The sequence below is a fragment of the Marmota flaviventris genome, chromosome 6 (assembly GCF_047511675.1).
Source record: "Marmota flaviventris isolate mMarFla1 chromosome 6, mMarFla1.hap1, whole genome shotgun sequence".
NCBI lineage: Eukaryota > Metazoa > Chordata > Mammalia > Rodentia > Sciuridae > Marmota > Marmota flaviventris.
The window spans coordinates 134,297,065-134,321,186 of NC_092503.1; the positions used below are offsets into that span (position 1 = coordinate 134,297,065).

General features: G+C 38.9%; 1 protein-coding gene across 2 annotated transcripts in view; it reads right to left on the bottom strand.

Moving 5' to 3' along the window:
• The window catches only part of Exoc2 (exocyst complex component 2), a 198,084-nt gene extending 178,384 nt beyond the window's left edge, over nucleotides 1-19,700 (bottom strand). The window contains exon 1 of one of the 2 annotated variants that reach the window (XM_027954808.2): nucleotides 19,597-19,700. The gene's annotated coding sequence lies outside the window, so the exon portion shown is untranslated. Of the gene's footprint in view, nucleotides 1-11,407; nucleotides 11,454-19,596 lie in introns of those variants that run through there. The other variant, XM_071613618.1, reaches the window with a different exon arrangement.
• Nucleotides 19,701-24,122: the final 4,422 nt, after the last annotated feature.

Here is a 24,122-nt window from a genome sequence, read left to right on the forward strand (position 1 = left end):
GTCAAGAAGAATCCCAAACTTCTTGTTAACCTCCTCCAAGGTTGGGGTTCTCCACTGTTGCGCTAGTCACAGTGTTATAGTTTAGATATTAGTTGTCTTCCAAAAGTTCATGTGAGACAATGCAAGAAAATTTACAGGTGAAATCATAGTTATGAGAGCTTAACTTAATCAGTGCATTCATCCACTAAGAGACATTAACTGAGCAGTACCTATAGGCAGGTAGGATGTGGCTAGAGGAGGTGGGTCACTGGGGGTGTGCCTTTGGGGTATATATTTTATCCTCGGTGAGAAGAGCTCTCTTTCTCCTGATTGTCATGTCCTGAGTTGCTTTCCTTCATCATACCCTCTGCCTCAACTCAGGCCCAGAGCAAGGAAATCAGCCATCTATAGACTAAGAACTCTGAAACTAAGTGCCAAATAAACTTTTCTTACTAAAATTGTTCTTCGCAGGTCTTTTGGTCACAATGGAGAAAAAGCTGCCCAAAACACAGAGTTTGGATCAGACCACTCTTTGTGATGGATACTATCCTCCTGTGCATTGCAAAATGCTAAACAACATACCTACCCTCAACTCACCAAGTGCTAGCAGCTCCCCTCCAAATGTGATGATGAAAACTATCTCCAGACAATTCCAAATGACCTCATTCTGAAGGAACGGGAGTCACCTTTAGTTATGAATCAGTGCTCCAGTGATTACAATGTGCCCAGAAATCTAGGTGCTTAGGATAAGACTATCTCTTCTGGGGCGACTACACTACCATTGGCAAGAGTAAAGAGCAGGGCCCAGATTTCAGTATATGCCCAGAAAGACTCCACTCCCTCTTAAACTCACAGCCTCACCACCATGATCATCCTTAATTATTTGTTTACCTTGGTCATAGGAATGTCACGGAAGGACTTCCCAAAGAGGGGGGCCTCAACCCAGAACAAGTGGGGTCATAGGCATACATGACAAAAAAAAAAAAAAGAAAAGAAGTTCAGCACACACCAGTCAAAGCCACTGATTTATTTAAGAAAGCAAATAAACATTCAAAGGAGAATGTGGATTATCTCAAGGGAGAGACATTTATCAGAATACATTAAGAAATACAGACTTAACAGAGAATGCCAGCCATCTTGAGTGAGAAGGTTTGGGAGTAAAGCAAGGAATACACATTCAAGGGAGAACGAAGGCCATCTCCAGAGGGAAAGAAAGCAACCCCTTGGTGTGGGTTATTAATATTTATAAAGGGACATTTGCTCGGAGCTGGGCTAGAGGGTGAGCCAGGGAGGAGTTATACAATTTCCTGCCAGTTTTTGCTGCACTTGCTTATCACCTTCATGTTACTTTTTGCAGGCAAGGGCACAGGTTAAATGATCAGGCCAAGGGCATAGCTATTCATGTTGCTCATGAATGCTTGTTTTGCATTTCAATTACTCATGGATGTTTCCTGCATTCCAATGGTTCTTGGGTGCTTCTCTTTTGAGACTCAGTCTGTCTTTCCTGTATCCCCAAATTTAACTCTTGGAGATCCTGCACAACCAGACTCTAATCTATAAAATCTGACCATTTTTTTCCCTGTCTAAAATAAGAACAAGCAGACTCTGAGGGCCAGCCTCTGGCTGTGATGCCCTTTCACTCCAATATCTGCATTAGCCCTCTACAACTCCAAACAGGGAGGTGTGATGTCAAAAAATGACCAAAGAGTATTAAGAGCTGGTAAGAGTAACTTCCTATAACTTCCTTAATCCAAAATCCATATTTAGAAAATGAGAGCAACATTTAAAATGGACTTCAATGTTCAGCCATTCTTGGGTCTGAAAGTCAATTCCACAAAATAAAGAGAGTCTCAAGGTTGAGGATGTGGGAAAGAAGCAGGAAAAAAGCTAAATATATTTAGAAATTCTTAATTCCTTAATTATTCTAGGGGGGGATCTGGTCACAGTAATAGCACTGTTTCTTTGGAAGTTTCTGTATCAACGTAAGAATGTGAAATGAATGGATTGTGAGAGAGATAATGTATCCTAATCCTAGTTTAAATGGACTGAGGTAACTATAGGCAGGTGGAATATGGCTGGAGAAGGTGAGTCACTAAGGGCATGCCCTGGAAAGGTACATCTTCCCCATGGCTCCTTCCCTGCCCTCTGCTTTCTGATCCCACCATGAGCTGAGCAGCTTTCCTCTGGTGGGCGCATTCTCCATAATATGCTGCCTCACCTTGAATTCAGAGCAATGGAGTAGGACCTCTATGGTCTGAGATCCAAAACTGTGAGCCCCAAATAAACTTCCTCATTTAAACTGTTCTTTTTGGGTATTATGGTTACTGTGATAAAAACTCTAATTATAAACTGGTACTGAGAATGGGGTCATTTTTCTGAACTGGTTAGCAGGAGGAATTTTGAAAGGTTTGGAAATGTAGGTTAGAAGCTTTAGAATAATGAGCACAGATTATGGGTGAACACCAGAATACCAATAGGAATAGACTGTGTTTATGAGGCTTCTGAGGGAAATGAGACCACACATGTTGCATTCTGGCAAATAATCTGGCTACATTTTGCCTGTGTCCTCAGATTTTGTGTGTGGGTGAATCTAAAAGTAAGACACTAATTAATCTGGCAGAAGATATACCAAGATAGCACAGCTTTCCATCAGTGGCGTGGATATTGCTTAAGCTTTTAACCAGGATTACTGTGAGAATTGGAAGCAAAAAAGCAGAGCTAAAATATTTTTTAAACTTGCAGTTTGGCCAGAAAAGTGCATGTAAAGCTGAGGCCAAGGAAGGTGTGCTTGTTGAAGAGATAACAATCCCTAAAAAGATGCTAAGTATTTTGCACAGAGAGAATGGAGGGCTTCTCAGGTATTTACAAGACCACACCCACTGCAGGCTTCAGGGTACAGAAGAGAAAATTCCTTAGAGAAGAGATTACAAGGTGTCCTGTTAGCACAAGGAAGCCTAAGAAGTTGTTCCACCATGCTGAGCAACATAGGCACTCTGAGGCCACTTGCAGCTATGATTCCAGGGGACCCAGATACTGGCAAGCTGGCAGCAGACCTTGGCATTATCCAGGTGGTGCTTGTTTTGCAGGAATGTAGGATGCTCAAATTAAGGGGTCATGAAGACTTCCAATAAGATTTCAAAGGAAAGCAGCCCAGGAGGCCAGGCAAAGTGTAGCAGCATTAGAGTTTCTTCAGGCTGCCCCTGGGAGGGTGATGCATGAATATGTGAAGATGAAGCCAAAGGTGGAATGGAGAATTTATGGATGCCAGTAATGTGGACAGTCTGCCAAGGAAAACTGTTGGCTGTGGAGAGTGTCAGATTAAAAGAAAGGCCACATGAGCTACAACCAGCAAGGTCAAATGGACAGGACTTCCCCACCTCTTTGGAAATAACACCTCACAGCCATGTGTCCTAGATGCAGTATGCAGAATTATAGGAAGTGTTTGCAAGCTGTGTTTTGGTATTGCTTTTGGCCCCTCCCTTCTTCCTATCACCCTATTATAGATTAGATGTATGTTAACTTCTTTTTGATATTTACAGGGGCTCATAGCCAAGAGTTTTCTCACAAGAATGTAAAATGACTAGGCTGTGAGAGCTATAACCTGATCAATACATCCTAGTTTAAGCCAAAATAGTCATTTATCCAAGGCAGATTAATGACAGAACACAGATAGGAAGATCCAGCATACCTGACCCCTCATTTTTCCAGAGTACAAGAAGAAAACCTAGCATCACATTACCCATTACTTCTGAAATTTGGGACTCTGCACATGTTTTCATGGTGATTCTCCAAATCCTCACACTACACTTTTTGGTTATCTTAATTCATTATTCAGTAGGCTAAAGTTTTCATGTGTACTGCAGAGTTACAATTTGAGGTATGCATTTAGGAATAAACAGGGCTCATGCCTTTATTTACAACATTTTTCTGACTGTAGGTATAGTTCAGTGGTTGAGCACTTACCATATGCAAGGCCCTGGGTTCAATCCCCAGCACCAAGCCAAAGAAACAGAAAAATGTTTTTTTCAATTGATAAAAAGAAACAATACAAATATTAAGTGAAGGATACAAGTGGCCATTAATCAACAGATAACCAATCTTCGACATCAATCAATAATAAAAGCAATATTATTTATTGAATCATTATTATATCCATACATGTTTCTATGGTCTCCCCATGTGATATCTTTTTTGGGGGGTACCAGGGATTGAACTCAGGGGCAATCAACCGCTGAGTCACATCCCCAGTCCTATTTTTTATATTTTATTTAGAGACCGGGTCTCACTGAGTTGTTTAGTGTCTCACTTTTTGCTGAGGCTGGCTTTGAAACTGTAATCCTCCTGTCTCAGCCTCTTAAACCTCTGGGATTACAAGCATGTACCATGGCGCCGGGCCCCATGTGATAACTTTTAATCCTCACAATTCCTCTATGAGAATGGCACATTAAATACTTTGCCTATTATTCCATTACTAATTCTGGCAGAGCAGGATTCCCACCTGGCAATTTGGCTTCAGCAGGTGAGCTTATAAACACAAACACACACACACACTTACACACACACACACACACCCTCTCTTCATGTTGTCCTTCATGTGTAAAGTATTTGCCTGGCACTGGCATGCTTGAAGCTTGAGTTCAATTCCTAGGACTGGAGAGAAAAAAAAAAAGGAAGTAGGGCACCACAAAGGAAGTTTTTCAGAAGTGTAGTTACCACCTCCCTGATCAGCTCTTCAGTGTGACCATAAAGCATAAGTGAGAGATACTAACTGGCATTAAGAACACTACCAAGTTTTTTAATCACTGCAAAATCAGATGGCTTACATGAGGTAAAGAACACTAGTATCACCAACACCCCACTTTGGCCACACAAACCAACTTATTCAGTTATGAAGAGATGCAAGAAACATTTACTTTGGAGTCAGAAGACATAAATTCAAATCCTATCTATACAACATAATCAGGGCCCTTTAATCTCTTATCAATTTTCTCATCTGAAAATAGGAATAACAACTAACTTCAGAGGTATACTGAGATCATATAGTACTAGTATTAGTCATGTATCAAAAGCTAACTATAAGTACACTCAGGAACTAGATAAATCATTAAATGTACTTTCATTCTGGAAGGCTGGATAAGAAAGGCTATATAGGAAGATGGTTTTAATCTGGCTTAAAACAGAAAATATTTTAGGCCAAGAATAAACATGGAACTCTTGCCACATACCCTGATTAAGAAGCAGGGCAGAAGAGGCTGGAACCAACATAGCAACCATAAGAAATCACCATTATCTCCAAAGAATCTGGTATATGGGCTCTGCATCAAATGGGCAAAGTACCTTAAAGCTACAGTAAGGCATTTCATCATATGATGGGAAAATTCGAAACACTTTTTTTTTTTTTTTTTTTTTTTACTATTAGACACAGTATAGCCAAAATTAAGTATAACTTCATTCCAAACAAACAAATGCTTTATTTTCTTAGCATCTTATTTTCTGTATATTAACCTCAATCCCCAAAATGTTTCAGTTATAGTCAAAAGCATAATTTTCTTGCTTGCTGATATAGTTTGGATCTGGAATGCCCCCCAAAAGATAGTGTGTTGAAGGCTTGGTTCCCAGCTGGTGGTGCTACTGGGAAGTGATGGAAACTTTTGGAGTTAGAGGAAAGAAACTCCTGGGGGTATGCCTTTGAAGAGTTTATTTTGTTCCCAGCACTTTCATCTTCCTTCCCCACCACCCCCAGCTCTGCTTCCTGACTGCTAGAAAGTGAGCAGTTTTGCTCTTCCACATCCTCCTCACCATGATGTTCTACCTCACCACAAGCCTTCAACAATGGGGCCATGTAACCATAGACTAAAATCTCTGAAACTATGGACCAAAATAAATCTTTTCTTGTTTTGTTTTTCTCCTCATGTACTTTGTCACAGCAATGAAAAGCTGACTAACACAAATTACTCCAAAAATCCATAGAATTAAAGAATTTCTAGTTATTTGAAAGTCAAATATAATTTTAATTAAACCAAAAGACCTAGACAAACATAAAGTAAATGTATATTACAGCTTTCAGAGTAGGAGGACAGAGAAGCACATCTTCTTTAGGTTACTTAAAGAGAGACAACCAAAATTGAAAAGCAAAAAGGAAGTTTGAGAAAATATTCAATATCACAAAATATGAGTAGACATAGACACCTCACAAAGTTCAATAAAAATATAAGGCCCTAAAAGAAAAGAAACAGAGAAGGCAGAGTAGACAATTCACAATCAAGGAGAGGCAAGGAATAAGCAAACGTGAAAGAAATCAATATCAGAGAAACATACAAAAACTGAGATTCCATATTGTCTATTAACACAAGATATTTAAGACAATCATGTCTGTCTGCTGAATCTATGTAGCGTTTCTATGTTACAAATCATTCTAACACTGAAAAATAAGAATTTGCCAATATGTTTCAAAGACACATATTCCTGAAAGGTGAACAATGATTCAAATAACCCAAGCCTGGTGATTATCAGGCATGAAGAATCCCAATAGATATAGAAATTTTCTATAACAAGTGGTGAGAGGCATCCCAAACAACTAGAAAATGAAGTAGGTAAAATGTGAAGGTCCAATCAAGGAAATACTAATGCAGTAAGTGAAATGTTATTAAAAACATATGCAAGACCAAAAAATACTTATAACAACTTAGGGGGAAAAAAAGACACAAATGTTGACAGTTGGATAATATAGGGAGAGAGAGAGAGAGAGAGAGGGAGGGAGGGAGGGGAGAGGAGAGAGAAAGGCAATAGAGACACAAAGAAATAGGCAGAAGCTTCTGGAAGGAAATATTCTAAAATGGTAAGTGATTTTATTAATCACTTAAACAGCTTGGAAACAGCGTGGGGCTGGGGTTGTGGCTCAGTGGTAGAGCGCTTGCCTAGCACGCGTGCAGCACTAGGTTTGATCCTCAGCAACACATAAAAAAATAAATCAATAGTTATTATGTCTATTTACAACTAAAAGGGAAAAAAAGAAAGAAAGAAAGAAACTGGTAGTGAGATGTAATGGCATGCACCTCTAGCTTAGCTACTGAGGAGGCTAGGCAGCAAGATGTCTTGAGCCCAGGAGTTCGGGGCCAGCTTAGACAACTCAGCAAGACGCCATCTCAAAAATAAAACAAAACAAAAACAAGTAAACAAATTCACAGTTAATAAGTAGTAGAGTTGCAATTCAAAGTCAGGCTCTAGTTCTATGCTGGTCTGATTTTCCCAGTGATTTTTTTTTTAACTTTCTATTATGGAAATCATAAACTTACAACAAGAAAGATTAGCATAGTGAACGTCCATGTTTACATCAACCAGCTTTTAGCATTACGTCTATTTCAACCACCCCATCTCGTCAAGTCATTTTCATATTTTTGAAAAGGTACTTTAAAGCAAACTCCAAACACATTTCTTCCACAAATATTTTATTTTGTATGTCTACAAAGGACTCTGTAGTCAGCCCAAGTTCATTTTTTCCATAGTCTCAAAAAAATTAGTTGATGTGTTAGAAGCAGGATACAACCAATGCTATTTAAAAAAAAAAAATTATACAAATATATGCCTGATGAATACAGAGAAAGGATGAGAAGGATGCGTAACATTAAGAAGGGGCTAACATTGAGACAATAAGACTGTAAAAGGGTAGAGGCATCAGGGAAAAAATGTGTTTAGATAAATTTCTAAAAGTACTGTTTTCCCTGAGTCAACAGCACGGATGTAATTTTTAGAAATTTTAGTATTTTTAGAAATGAATATAATTTTTAGAAATGTAGATAGGTTATATACTGCACAGAAAATTCTAATCCCAGAGCACCATGTGGAGCAGCCCACATGGTGTAAGGCAGTGAATAGACAGCTTCCTTAGGAACACTGACCACATGATGACTCCTCTTGGCAGTTCTGCCTCATAATGGTTTTTTGTTTGCTTGCTTATTTGTTTTTGGACTTGTTCCTTTCTCCTACAAGTTAATTATCTAAGAAAGGGATTATAACAACTACAATATCCCCTACATTAAAGAAACAGGTGGGTGGGTGACAAAAAGAATTACTGTGTCAAGCTCCTTGACAAAGTCATCCTCAGTGGGTATGTCTAGGACTCTCATCCTATGTGTGCTTCTCTAACATCTAGCACAGGGCCAGACACTCAGTAAATTAGTGGTTGAGCTACACAGATCTCAGAACACATCAACTCTCTAGTTTGACTCTTCTTTAGATTCCTCAATAACAAAACTACAAACCTCAAAGGCCATGTGAAAGCCCAGCTATGAGAAAACATGAGATATGGCCTTTCAAAGGGATGTCAGCTAGATTTCTTCTCCTTCAGGACAGATGTTATTCCTTAATTCTGTACTATGTCCCATACAGTTTCTTAAACCAATAAATCTGTGCCGTAATAGTTATCATCAAAACTATCACAGAAACTGGGAATACCCTAATTACATTCTAAAATATACCATGACAGCTTCTCTTGATTCTCAATACAGAACATGCCACAGAAAAGAATTAGATGAATCCAAATTAACCACAAAGATCTGAACAGAATAATCCCTTTTCTATGTACCATCTTTGGGTGAAAATGGTTCAAGCTCAAATGTGATCTTTAATGGTAAGGTCCAAAAGGTGAAAAGATTAATAATCTATTAATACTTCTGTACAAAATTACCTAAAAATCAGAAATTCTAATTGATAGTTGTAGATCTTTGAGGCAATATGTATTTCTTTTAACATGGAAAAAATTTAAATGTTTAAACTACAATTAATTTTACCCCTTCATAAATCTTTCTATAGATTTATTTTTAACCATTCTTTATCCCTATAAGAACTAAGCCAAAACTGTTTAGTTTGCTTTTTAAATTTAAAACATCCATATATAAAAGAGGAAAAGTCAGTGGTAAGAACATATAAAAAGATTCTTGATTTTCAGTTTTAAATAATAAAATGTTCAGAGGGTGTTTTTATTTTTTCTTAGATTCAAAGATAAATTTGTCTTCAACAGAAATGTACTTGAAAATGTTATCATTTACAATGCTGTCCATCTGCTGTGGTTCTACAGTTTCTCTACATTTCCATGAGAATCAGTTGCCCTGGAAAACAGTTAAGTTCCCAATAAGCAAAAGCCTGATCCTTTTCAGGCTTATTCTTCATTCCTGGAGAATTCAACCCAATAATGGGTAAGGTAGAAATAGAGGGATTCAGCTCAATCAGATTTTATTAGTTTAGTTCTACATCACATTTTATGCAACCAATTAGCACTGACATTGGTCAACTCAGAAAAGGCTAGGAACAGGTACCAACTATGCTACCCCTAAAGTGCATGTCATTTCTATCACTTCTATCAAAGCCTAGAACATTTCACACTTCCAAGTTTCCAAAATACAAGTACAATAAATACAAATACAATACAAAATGCAAATACAATAAATCATTTCTATTTATGATTATTTAACTATAACCATCATTTATCAATATTTTCTGTTTATAGAAAGAGAATCTTTACTTCTTAGGTAAATATCATAGGGTAATGACTTCATTTTGCCATAACTGACATAAAAGGCACATATTTTATAATTCCACTTAAATGAAAGTTCAGAATAAATAAAATCATAGACACAAAAAGTAGATCAGGGTTGTCTGGAGGGAGGATGAATATAAAAGGATCAATAATGAGTTCAGGGTTTTCTGTGGGAGTAATGAAATGTCCTGAAATTAAGACAGAGATGATAGCTGCATAATTTTGTGGATATACAGTGTTTCAAAATTCTTGTGAGCATTAGATTAACATTGTTACCACCAAAGATACAACCCCCTCAATTAAAAAAAAAAAAGAAATATGAGATGATAGCATTAAAAAAAAAAAGTATTCAACACTACTAAATTCCAAGTCAGATAAAACAAAGGAAAATCTCGGCCAATACTAAGAAAGGCAAAGACAGAGAAGGCTTTACCCTCTCCTAGATGGAACTGAGTTCATGTTTGAAATTTAGGACTAAAGATAACAAAACAAAACAATAAAAGCAGCAGAAGTACTAGTTATATATATATTGACTCCTTTGGAAGATCAAGATGTTAGTAGCCCAGATTTTCTAGCACTCTCTGGACAAGGCATCAATAACACAACTCCAGCAAGACTACCCTGGAAGAAAAAGAAGTGAAGAAGCTAAACAGTGGCAAATCCCAACTGATATTAAAAGTCTAACGATGTTCATTCAAATAACAAAATATTTGACAATCTCAACAAAAATGTTCAGGAATGAGAAAGGAAGAAAATCATGAAAATATTACTAAGCTATTCATAATGAAAGAGTTTTTTTTAAAAAAAGATTCTGTCCTAAATTTATATTATGACATAAAAACAAAGTTCATTTGTCTCAACTTGCCAAATCTTTATGATGAAATAAGCCAACATCACTGCTGACAAATATAATAACTACAGTAAACGGGCATGCCAAAATCAATGTGGATTTTCCAAAAAGGTCAAGAAATCAGCTGTCAGCTTAAATTGGTTAATTTCATTTAAATTGTTCAACATGACAGATGTCACCTAATTCCAAGATTCTTTTACATGAGCACAGTTGGATTAATTTGATCCAAATTCTGTATAATAGCTTTCACAATTTCTAAAAATACATCAAAACTTTGTCACTTATCTTACAATTTCTGCTTTATTTCTCTAGTTCTATCTCAAAAGAAATTTCTTCAAGGCCATATATCTTGACATAGTGAAAGCAAAATAATCACAGCACTCAGCAGTGCCATTAACATTTCTGAGCCACAAGGGATTAAACAGGCAGATGCTATGGAAAGTGCCTGTCGGGAGAGGCCAGCCTAGAGTTCAGACTGCACCACAGCTGTGAGGGATTGAAGCTGCTAGCTGTGGAATCAAGCTTAGAAGAAACCCTGGGCACAATTCCGGCATCCGAAATAAATTAAAGTAAACAGTATTGCTCTCTCTCATCCACCCTGTTAGCAACCTCTCGGCTGAGCTGGAGACCACACACTCAGACCACACAGCGCCAGCTGAACTGCCTCGCACGCAACATCTACAAGCTGTCACTCGGCAGAAGCAGAAAGGTAGAAAGGGAGGGAGGAAGGGATAAGGGGATGGGAGGAAGAGGAGGGGGAGGGGGACAAAGGAGAGTCTCCTCTACGTACTGCTGGAATGGTGTGTGGTTTGAAGGAGCGGGGGAGGGGTGGAACCATAAACCTCTGAGAAAACAAGCTGGTCACGGCCTTGTGTAGTCTTGACCTGTTCCCCTGTACCAATTTAGTAGCTGATGAAGGATTAACAAAGCATCCATTTAACATCAATTAACCTCCTATCCATCACAGGTCAAAAGAGAAAATTACCATTATTAAAGCATTTCACTAAAGAAAGACAAAAGGTGACTTTTTTTATAATGTATACCTAAATAACTGAATTTTCTTCATAGTTTTATCTTATTTTCAATCCATCCACTTCTTCATTTAACCAAGCCCACGAAGATGAACTGAAAATGTTTCTGCAATAGAAACCATAAAATTTTATGATTTTCCCATGTTGCATTGACATAATCTTAATTTTCCAAAGTATTTACTGGTAGAATTAAAGACAGTAAATTGTTCTTTCTTTACAAAACTTCAAACAAATTAATTAGTGACAATAATATTAAGAAAAAAATCAGAAAATGAAACTACAAGCAACAAAGAGTTTTAGAACCATAAAAGCAATATTTTTTACTATTTAGTAAAGAAGAGTTCTGATGATTTATGTAACAGAGGTGAAATCTGAAAAAAAGAAGAAGCAAGGCTCAGCTACAGGGAAAATATAAGTTCTGATTCACTTAAGAATTGGAGAGGGGCTGGGGATGTGGCTCAAGCGGTAGTGCGCTTGCCTGGCATGCGTGCGGGCCCGGGTTCAATCCTCAGCACCACATACAAAACAAAGATGTTGTGTCTGCCCATAACTAAAAGATAAATATTAAAATTCTCTCTCTCTCTCTCTCTCTCTCTCTCTCTCTCTCTCTCTCTCTCTCTCTCCTCTCTCTTAAAAAAAAAAAGAAAGAAAAAAGAATTGGAGAAACTTCAATAAGTAGGCCAAAAAAAGTCTCTCATCATGTTAAAGCCCTTAATAGATTAGGCCATACAAATGGGAACATTTCCCCTAAAAGACACTCAAAAAACCCTTCAAGTTCACCTACTCTACCCTATCCCCCAACATGCTATTCATACTAGCAATATCAGCATCACCAGGGAACAAACCAGAAATGTGAGTTGAATCTCAGACCCTAGCTCCACTCTAACTCTCTGTGTTCACAACCATGTTTAAAAAGCATTAAGTAGCATTACCCTTCCCAAAGCCATTTTGGTAGCAGCCAATCCCAGAAAGATCTGGTTATAGAGCTGCCTATTGACTTTCAACACAAAATTAGACTCAGCTAGGCTCTCAGGACACCCATGACAAAACAGAATTATAGAACTCATGTCGTCCTTGAGGCACACCCAGTCTCCTGTAGAATAGATTTGTCACCACTAGGCTGAGCTAGACTCAAAGGAATCTCCCAGAAATATTGAGAAAAGGGTTCAAAGGAATGCTTTTCCTTTCTTTAGTACTCTGTAAACTCAAGACTCCACTCTTCCTGAGTAGGGTCAAGTTACATCAGCATTACCACAAATTTTACAGGGTGAGGCAAGTTTCAGAATCAAGGTCATGAACCTCTGTGGTCCAGTTTTCTAAATTAATCCTTTTTCTTCCTGCTCCAATGCAAAAGTCATGGTTAACAAAACCAATCATGAATGAACCTGGAAGAATCCAGGGGGTCCAAACAGTATTTCATAAAAGATCCTCCTAAGAAGACTCATGATCTCAGAAGGGATGTTTACAGAAAAAGGGTGAACTAACAAGAAATAATGCATCCTGCTTTCCTGGCCTCTTTAGACCTCTTTTCCTTCTTTATGTCTACAAACAAAAAATAATTGAAAGCACAGGTGTTTATATTTTAATCCCTTGGGAGAAATCTAGTAATTTAAATGATATATTAAATGGAACTTAATAAGTATGTCTATTTTATCTATTATAGCCATTGTAATAATTAATGTATTTATTTATGGATGAGGAAAAAAATCTGACCTCCTCCAACAATGTTTAGAGGTACAGATTAAGGGAAAGAGAATGTGCTTTAGGCGACCAAGAAGGAACATTGGAGACAAGATAAAATATAGGATAAGCCTGGGCTTTTCAGATGGCAGAATAGAGGGGGTTGCTTACCTAGCTGCTCCATGGCATGAAATCGAGAAACCCTGATCCTTCGCAAGTGAAGTACTGGAAACCTTCAGGGACACTATAAGTCTACTACCTCAGATTAATACTGTTAGATGGGTAGACACACAAACAACCTGAAAAAGCAAGGGAACAAATTACTCCAAACAAACCAAGATACTCCAATAACAGAATCCATCAACACCAAAGCAGAAGAAATGTCAGAGAAGAAGCTCAGAATGTACATAGTTAAACTGATCTGTGAAGTAAAGGATGAGAAAATGCAGGAAGGGAAAGATCCCTTCAATAAAGAGGTAGAGATTCTGACCAAAAAAAAAAAAAGTAGAAATCCTCAAAACGAAGAAAACAATAAACCAAGTTAAAAATTGAAGAGAAAGCAGTACCGGAACAAAATATAAAATCAAATATAAGAGGCTTACAGGACAAAATTAGAACAGACTCACACCAAGACACATTATACTGAAAATGCCTAGCATACAGCAATTTTAAAGGCTACGAAAGAAAAGTATCTTAGGGGAAAAACAATTCGTATCTCAGCTGATTTCTCAACCTAAACCCTCCAAGATAGGAGACCCTAGAACAAAATACCACGCTCTGAAAGAAAATGGATGCCAACCAAGAATTTTATGTCCACCAAAATTAAGCTTCAGATTTAAAGGTGAAATAAAAACTTTCCATGATAAGGCTGATAAAAATGAGCCCTCAGTGCCCCCAGAAAATTAAATACTGGCTTAGTCAGCTATTCTCATAAAAAAAGTATGGATTCCATCCTAATCAGAAGAGTTGCTTAGGTCCTCTGCCTCAGCAGTTAAGCCTCTTCCTAGAGAGCAATAACCTTCATTACATTGCATAGCCAAAAGGTGAGGTCTAAAGATGGCTGTCCTCTAATGCCATGACACTGATGATGACATATCAAAAATGAAATAGGCCAGTTGAAATCTATCCCCCTCCACACATACACTCCCCCCCACAAAAAAAAAAAAAATCCCAAACACACACTACTTTTAGAAGAAGGAATGAAGGATAGTTTCAAATAAAAGCATAGCATTAAATTTATTCAAAATATATACATATTGCCAATTGAACCCAATTCCTGACACTCCCCTTTTATTAGATCTATATAAACAAAACATTAATTCCTGATATTTTAGAAAATGTGCTTTTTCAGGGAAAAAAAAAATCCAGCTTGGTTCTCCCCTACCCCAAAAAGATAAATCACCTGGACAAGACTGGAGAGACATTACCAAATAAAATTCATTTCTACCTTTGCTTAGTTCATTGAGAAGATTTAGTATATACACCGAGAATAGTCACCCTGAACTTCAAAAGTTGACAGTGTTAGACTCCTATATACCTCAGAAAAATAGAGATACAAATAAAAATTAGATCTATGGGAAGTAAATATCCTCAAATTTGTTCAGTCATAACAAATACTTATTAAGCACTTGCTATGACCCAGGCACTACACTGGGGAACCAATAGGAACAAAATTTTATAACCAGGAGGTCATCAATAACCTTTAGTAGAGTCATGGGTACAAAACCAGACAGCAGTGGGATAGGTAAGAAGTAGCTATTTCAAAAAATTTGACTGGGAAGGGAAGAATTAAATTTTAACAGAGGAATGTGAAACCAAGAGAGAATTCTACTTTTTTTATTGTAGTTGTTTTTCTGGTTTCCTTTATTGTTGCTATCTCTAAGCCTGTGTAAAAGCCAAATGGAAGGGGCCTTTAGCAAGACTGAAGAGCTAATTGAAGTCCTCACAAAGGCAAGAGCAGAAAATATCCAGAGTCCAGGTATAGGGATCGTCGTCGTCTAAAAGTAAATACAATTTCTTTCCCTGTAACTGAAGAAGGGATGTTTTTGACAGAAAGACCATGGGATTCTACTCTGACAGCTCCATTATTATTTTTGAAACAGGTGGCAAGAACATGTGCTAAGAGAGTAGATGATGTAAATGGATAAGAGGTTTGAAAAGTGTAAAAAAAAATCCTAAAATTAAATTCTATGGAGATTGGAAACAGGTGCTGATAAGAACAACTCTAGAAAGATTCCTTGATGCCCACTTGAGACTGGGGACCAAGGATTTATAGGGACACAAATCTAGATACAATGATTTGCCCAACTGGTTCTAACAACCAAGACCCAAACATAACAGAAGATAAAGAGCTGAGATCATGCAGGGCTGAGAACTTGCCAGACAACTGCTATATACAAGGACAATGAAACAACTGAGCATGTGGGCAATGAAAGTGACTGAAGATCACAGAACCTCCTAAAGAGGTAAAGTACAACAGAGATGGGAACATGAAAGATAACACTATAAGCAAAGAGTGGGAGGTTTGGGCTTTGGATTTCTGAAGGGGACCAATTTCAAGGCTGGTACATTTCAGTGCTGCCCCGCCCCAGCCCCCAGCACCATGTTGGGTCAATAGCCATACCTACCCGCACATCACTAGCTCTCAGTGGGCTCTACTTTCTCCTTCTGTCCCTTCCAATTGTTGGTTTCTCTTTGAGCTTCACTTCTTTTCCTAACCCTTCCCACACCTCTGTGAGTAGTCTCTTTATTAAAGCCTCCTCATTCTGTTTCCTGCTGAGATCTTCATTTACACAGACGTAAATCATGTTACATAGGGCTTTCAATAAAGATTATAATCTTGGCTTTTTGTCTTATTTTACTTTTCAGGAAAATTATAATATAATTAAAGTTAAATTACACACCCTCCAAAATTACAGAATTTTAAAACCAGAAAAAGCCTTTAAAAATTCAACCATGCCAGGTGCGATGGCACATGCCTATAATCCCAGCAGCTCAGGAGGCTGAGACAGGAGGATCATGAATTCAAACCTAGTCTCAGCAACTTAATAAGGCCCTAAGCACTCAGCAAGGTCCTGTTTCTAAATAAAATATAAAAAGAGATGGGGATGTGGCTCAGTGGTTAAACACCCCTGGGTTTAATCCCCCATACCAAAAAAAAAAAAAGAAAGAAAAAATTCATCCATGCTTACAGCCATACAGCCATGCCAAAGCAAGTACTTCTAGCAGTAGAAAATGGAGAGTCCTTCAACACTGTGCACTTATACCTGAGTGATTACTATATGCCAGGCACCATTGTAGGCACTCTCTTGATCCAGCCTGGATAGCTGACATTCTCATAAATGAAAATCCAGGCTTCCCAAATCCAGATATCCAGTGTCCTTTTCATTATCAGCACCAAAATTTACTATGAGTGGAAAATATTTAAAAGGAATTGCTAAATCCAAAAGCAAAAATAAAGCAAACTGAATGATCCACTCCATTCTTAAATATTACCATCAATATTAAAGAATGTTCAAGAAGCTTTTGAGCTTGCCTAAGGTAATATTCAAGACAAAACCATTGCCTAACAAATCAGTTCCAAACACTTCTGCCTTCACCTTCAAGGCATTCCATAACCCAAAATCCACTCACTCAGCAGCCTCTGGGCCTCTGCTCCTGGTGCAGAACCCAGATATTCACACACCTTGCCCCATCATGGTCTTAGCTCCTCAAAGCTTTCCCAGATCCTTCCCTCCTCTGAGCTCCTGCTGCACTTACACGCAGTTTAGTTCTGTATTGTTATTGAGAAGACAAAAATGCCCATTCTAAATCCAGGCTAATATTTTTATTTACAATGTGTATATCATGCATATGCTGAGACTGGGAGGGACAAAAATAACTGAAACTAATCCCTATCCATCAAGAGTTTAGTCCATCAATAGTTATAGCCCCTAATACAATACAGGAATAAGACAAGTGCTTAGTGGTTATAGGATTAACTGAGTTGGAAATTTTCAAAGCAGAAAGGATTCTTCAAGAGAGAAGATCTATGAGCTAGGGTTGTAGCTCAGTGGCACAGCGCTTGCCTGGCACATGTGAAGCACTGGGTTCAATCCTCAGCACCTCATAAAAATAAATTAATAAAATGAAGATATTTTAAAATTTTTTTAAAATCCAGTTTTATATAGTCTCTGAATACACACACACACACACACACACACACACACAAAGGAATCCAAGGCCCAAAGAGACTAAGGAACTCAGCTAGTGCCAACCAGGCCAGTTGTAGCCCAAGATCTAGTGATGGCTGCTTTAACTCCTAAACCAAACTACCTTTGACTCTGTAATTTTCAAACTGAGATCCTCAAATGCCTATGGGTGTGTACACAGCTTCAAGATTCATAATTTCTCTACAATTCATTCATATTTGTATATTTGCTTCAATAATTATTCTTTTAACATAAACCTACTCTAAAGCATTTCAGGAGCAGGCCAGGGGGTCCAAGAACACATTTCCCAGGGTGTCCAAGAACACATTTCCCAGGGTCTAAGATCATTCAACATTTTAACGTACTGCTTGGCAGAATGATCAATGTTATTTCCCATTCCAGTCAATTTCAAAATCTCCCCTACTCAATACCAGTCTAAAACTCACCCATTCAATAAACATTTAAGAACAGTGGTTCCAGCAGCTCAGAAGCTGAGGCAGGAGGACTGCAAATTTAAAGTCATCCTCAGCAATTTAGTGAGGCCCAAAGCAAATTTGTGAAACCTGTGTCAAAATAAAAAGGGCTAGGATTGTCACTCAGTGGTTAAGCACCTGGTATCCAAAACAAACAAAAAAACCTACTATGTGACAGGTGACATACTAGTAACCCTGGCCAGATTAAGATAAGTAAACTAAAGCCTGGCATGGTGCCAACCTGTACTCCCAACAATCAGGAAGCTGAGGCAGGAGAATCACTTGAGCCCCAGATTCCAGACAAGTGTGAGCAACACAGTGAGACCCTGTCTCAAAAGGAAAAGAGATGTATAAGAAGAACAAGTGAAAAAGTAATCGAGAGAGAACTTTTTAATTAGTACTTCCTATATACCCTGACTGTACTGCTACCTGACACTTAGAAATTGTTCCAAGTCCTTTACTAGAAGACTTCCTGTGTATGAGTATCAATTTCATTTTCTGTTAACAGAAATCTTAAGATTTGCAAATAATGAGCTCCCGAATATTTGTGGAATGAAAAGAAACTGAAGAGGTTAATAATCATCTTTTAGAAAGGTAATAGTTCAAAATGATACCTAGTACTAGGAACTAAAATTTTGCCAAAAAATAACTTTCTGAAACTTCCAAGAGTTGTTCCTTGTTATACTGGAGGATCCTCTGCTTCCCTGCATAAAATTAATGCTTCTACTTAAACAGAAAAGAACATGTAGAGCTAGGGTTGTGGCTCAGTGGCAGAGTGCTTGCCTAGCATGTGTGAGACACTGGGTTCAATTCTCAGCACCACATATAATAAAGGCCTATCAACAACTAATAAAATATTTTAAAAAAAGAAAAGAACATGTAAATACTAAGCATACATCATGATCTTCTCTATCTCAACCCGTGATTCACCAACTTTTCACACACAAATCATCCTTGGGAAGACTTTGGCTTTCAATTCCTTTCTCATTAAAGGAGTCTGTTACACATAGACTAGACCAGCACACACCAACATTTATAAACAAAATATTATTAAGCATTAGGAGATGGATCCACATACTCTCTACTCTAGCTTTTCACTATAGGATACCCAAATGTTTTAATTAAGGTGTGGATGACTTTGCTTTTGAATGTGAACAGACTAACAGTTTCATAAATATATCAAACTTGAACAAAATTTCTCATACATCTTTAGCAAATTAAAAATAACAATTTAAAAACAAATTCTCTCAAGAACAGTTTCTTGGAATTAAAGAAGTGCCTATTTACAAAATCTTGAGATACTAGGTCACACATATCATCAGGCTTCCAGGAGGCTGTGCGTCTCAACAACAGTTATATCACTGGAGAAACTATATATGAACTCAGGCTCGTTGTTTAACCAGAGTCGCCATTTTCCTATCTGTAAAATGGGATAAGCTAATATCACCTACCCAATCCTTGTAAGGATCAAATAGGTGCAAACGCCAAGATAGTTGCAGGCACCTAGTAAGCGTCCTAGAGCCCTAAGTGGATGCATACTTAAGCAAACAGATAAAATGTGCCTCGCGTTCACTTTTCACCAGTAAACTCAGACCTGCCAGTGACAACCACACAGAGGCACAATGGGGCAGGTGGGCCCGAGGCACCCAGGCCGGTAGGGGTCATTGCTGTAGAGCCCAGGCGTCAGGTGGCGCGGAGCCTGGCTGCAGGTGCCCTCCGCGGGTGGGCCGGGGCCGCGCGGCCCCCAGCCCTTCGCAGCCAAGGCTCGGGCGGACGCAGGCCGGCCGCGAATTCCACTCGGCCTCACAGTGCGATCCGCGGTGCGCCCTCCGCCAGGATCTCTTAGGCCCACACATACCTCCCGTCGGTGTGTGGCCGCCGACTACAGCCTCAAAGACAGGGGTCCGAGCAGTTCTCGCCAGTAGCTCCGGGCCGCTGCCGCCCAACCGCCGGCGCCACACTTCCGCCCGCCGCGAGCGCCGAGCACATCGATCCGCCCAGTAGTCGAGCGCCGAGTCTTCGATAGGCTGATCCTGTCGGGGAGAGGAAGGGCTGGGTTGCTGCAGAAGGTGGACACCGTGAGAGCTGAAAGCTAGTGTGCCTTGCTTTCCAAGGGACCCAGCTACCGGCTTGCACGCGAACTGGCATTTTGTCTGCACAGGAGCGTGCCTCGCGTAACCTCAAAGAGTGTGCCATGTGTACCTTTCATTTCCTTGCCCCATGGTATTTTCAAAGAGGCCGTGGGATGACAGACCGTTTATGGATCCGCAGTTCATAAGGATGGGCCTGCACCCAGTAATAGCACCAGGTCAGGGGGCAGCACAGGGTCGAAAAGCTGCACTGAGTTAAAGCACTGCAAGAGTCAAGGGGTACATAAGGGACTACACCGGATCAGGACAGGTACATTAAGGGACTACATACACCACATTAGGACAATGCACCAGGTCAAAGAACTGCTGCAGGTCCATATGGCCCACCAAGTCAGGAGGATCAACCCCATAGGGTCCCTTGAGAATTCAGTGGCTCCTGTTAAAGCCTTAAAAGACAAGATGACAGAGAGATATCAAGATACCATGGAAATTACAGAGGTGACTGGAATACGAATATTGAGTGAACACTTGGACCTGGTGCTGTGCAGGCATAAAGCTAGCGCAATCTCTTCCCGCTTTGTTCCCTGGCTAAGGATAATCATGGAGTGGTGAGAGGAAAAGTAGCATCGTTTGGGAGTGACTGCAGCAATCTCGGCAAGAAAGGACAGTGGTCAGCTCTAGGGGATAATGAGTCAGGTAGAGCACAGTGATCAAGCTGGGAATTTGTTGACTGTAGAATTGACATGATTTGCAAGGGCCGTGAGAGAGAAATAACTGGAAGATACTAAATTGTGTACGTGAGGAGTGGTGGTTCCACTAACTAAAACAGGAAAGACCAAGGGAGAAGGGGATGCAGCTGTCATACTCAGACAAAGGCAAGTTAACCAGACCACACACGGCAGAGGTCTGGGTCATTTCATGGAGTAAGCAACCTGGACCTCAGAAATGCTAGTTGCAGATGAGAAGAATCTAGATGGGTAATCAAGGAGAAATAGTAAAAATATCTGGGCCATCAGGACCAACTGCAGCAGTGGACCCTAAGGTCAAACCTGTTAATGTCTTTTTCACCCCCAATAAAGTGTGATTATATACCACCATGAGAAATCAGAAACAGGACACAGCACACTGGTAGACAGTAGTAGAGAAAAGTGAAAAAGTAAACGAGAGAGAACTTTTTAATTAGTACTTCCTATATACCCTGACTGTACAGCTACCTGACACTTAGAAACTGCCCCATCCATATACCCTCAACTGAAGTGACTTTCTGGGAACACCTGCACCTTTCTTTGTGCCTAAGAGCTTTCTCTCTGGAACAGAGAAGCTGGGAGCACTGGAGGATTCATTCACCCAGAAGCAAGCCTCAACCAACAGCTGCTGGGAGCTGGTGTGTAAACACACCAGCAGGCTCGCTCTTGGTGTGTAGCTTAGAGGCATATAGTCCATTGCATCGCACACTTCCCAAGAAGGCTATGCTCCAGTTGCCCTCAGTGAAGGAAGCACCTCCTAGCACACCTTGACTAGCTTCCCCACTCCCAGCTTGCTGTCTCCCATGTCACTACCCACATCAAATACTAGCCCTGGAAACCTTATCTCTTGTTCAGCTCCTGACAGAACCAACCAAGATTGCTATTGTCATAAACCAAAAACAACCTATGTTTCCTACTTTTCAAATATCATTGTATGCTGAATTGTACACTTATTCTGGAAATACATCTAGGGATAGAAAGATGATAATATGTACCGACTCCTTGAGTCATAGGATTTAGCATGACTTCATTTTTGTCTCTTTTTTGTCAGAGGATGTGTCAAAGTGTTCTTCTAGTATGCAATAACCTGACTGTCCCCAGGATTATTCATTTTAAAGAGCAAGGGGAAGACTCTTTAAGTGTGAATCAGAAACTTGGCAGCAGAGGTCCAAAGAAAATGAGAGAAGTGAGAAGTCTCTGGCAGCATTATTCCTCCTGCACAATGAAACCAAATCCTCTGGGTCTCAGTGACATACCATTTCTCAGGTTAGGCAATCCTGCCATTAAGTCAGTATGTATAGGTCTTGAGAATTCACAGATCCTGGATGATGATGATGATGATGATGATGATGATAATAATAATAATAATAATAATAATAATAATAATAAAAATAAATTCCTGGGAAAAAAAAACACTCAAAAAAGGAAAGAGACTCTTTTGTTAATATTAGTGCTGTTTTCTTTCTTTTTTCTTAGGTTTCTGATCCTAATTGTTAAGCCAACCAGCAAACATGAGCACAGTATATGCAGAAGTTGTCAGAAAATAAAATCATTAAAACTAAAATTGCAATAGTAGCTGTTGGGGCAATTAACTATGATTGGATAGCTTTGTGTTTTCAATTCTGTGTCAGATTTCATTGGACCTAGAGAGAAAGAATAACTTTGAAGCATGAAATCCCTTTGGAAACAGTCTTAGGAAACACCATGAAAAACACAATGCTCTGCTCTTTAGATACTTTATTTATGTATTCAATTTACATGAAATCAACACCCTAAGTGTTCTGTACTGCATGGCATATCAGTTTGAAATGGACCATAATAAGAATACAACCTAATCCTGTAATTATAACTGCAGTTTGCCATATCTGAATGATCCTTTTTACCAAAAATTGAAACTTGGTGATCTGTTAACCCATAAATTCTATGATCCTTGCTGGCAGATTACTGCCTTATTCATTGTTGTAGATACTACAGAGACTTAACTGTTATGAGATAGACCAGGCTGACCGTCCCATTCATTGAGTGCTGAATTGTACACTTATTCTCTTGGGGATTATCTTGTCCGTGCCAGCCCTACGTTAGTCATATTTGTAAATTGATTATTATCTCTTCATTTGGCTCATCCCACTAAAGTATACATTTAAGGAAAGGGACTTTACATTGTTCACTAATGCCTCACACATAATATGTACTCAATAAATGTGTGTTGAATGAAAAATTAAAATTAAAGTCAGGCTACATTTTGATATTAGCAAACTTAGAGAACAGTCCTCTTTCTAATTGTCTATCTCAAAATATGCTGAATGGCTACTTAAAGGCACAAAAAAGTGAGCAACACTACATATATAAATCTTGATAATATATAGATGCCTGAGATATTTCACCAGCTTTGTCATTCTTTGTGTTTTAAAATTACAAGGATTATTTGAAATCCTACGAGACAATTACAAACTCTGATTTAGCAATCCCTGGATTGTCCTTTTTAGTTAAGGAAGCTGCTTGTCTGGTTCTGTTTTTACCTTTGTCTTAGCTATTGTGTGCTCCTAGTTTATGTGGACTTAGCCATCTACATTTCTTGTTGGCTTCAGAGCTCTGTATCCGAAGAGTCCTCAACATCAAACAACAAAATACAGCTCTGTGGTTTTTCATGTTTACTTGCAATTTGCATATTTTAATTTAAACAAAAAATGTGAATAAAGCTGGCTCCACGAAGGGGTATGGTGTTACAATAGTGTTACTCCCACCATATGGCCATTGCTGCCACCCAGTGCAATAATGCAGATGTGTTTAACACCTGTGTTTATATCTGGGAGTCTCTGGAAGTAGGTTATATCCATAGGTGGTCCAGAAGGGAAAGAAGAAATTGAGGAAAGACACTCACTGCCAGAGAGATATGAAGCCACATAACCTAGAGAAAAGAAACCAGGTTGGTATCTGAAAATAGTTCATTTGAGCAACCTACAAGGGGATTCTCTTGTCCCTGCCAGCCCTACTTTACATAGATACAAATGATGCAGAAGATACAAAATATCCTAATTCTGTGTTTTTCTGTGAATAGGAATTAAGACCTCTTCATGTTCTAAATGAAGAATTTCTAACTGAACATAAGATATAATCTTATTTTAAATTGTTTTTGTTTTATCTTTTGGAAATCTTCCACTTGAAATTCCTCTATAGCTTGTTCAATGGTAACAAGACCAATTGGCATTTTGTTAGTAATGTCAGCAATAATAGAAAATGACTTCATATTCTCAGTTTATTTCATGGATGTGGTGGCGCCCATAAAGACAAGCCTAGGGCAGAGTCTGCTGGCTTCCTCTTGGCAGCTCAGTGGCCAAGGCCTATCATCCCATTGGGAGCAGAAGTATCAGCTACAGTTTCACAGTGGCAGGGAACATTGTGTACAAGCTTTGATTGGTGCCAACACTCCTTAAACAAGGCTTTGCATGGTCCTAGAGTGTTACTTTGTATACTATTTGCCCTCTGTCTTCAGATCTCATTTGTTTTAAATTCTAATATGACACAAATTTTATCTGAGTCCTTTCAAA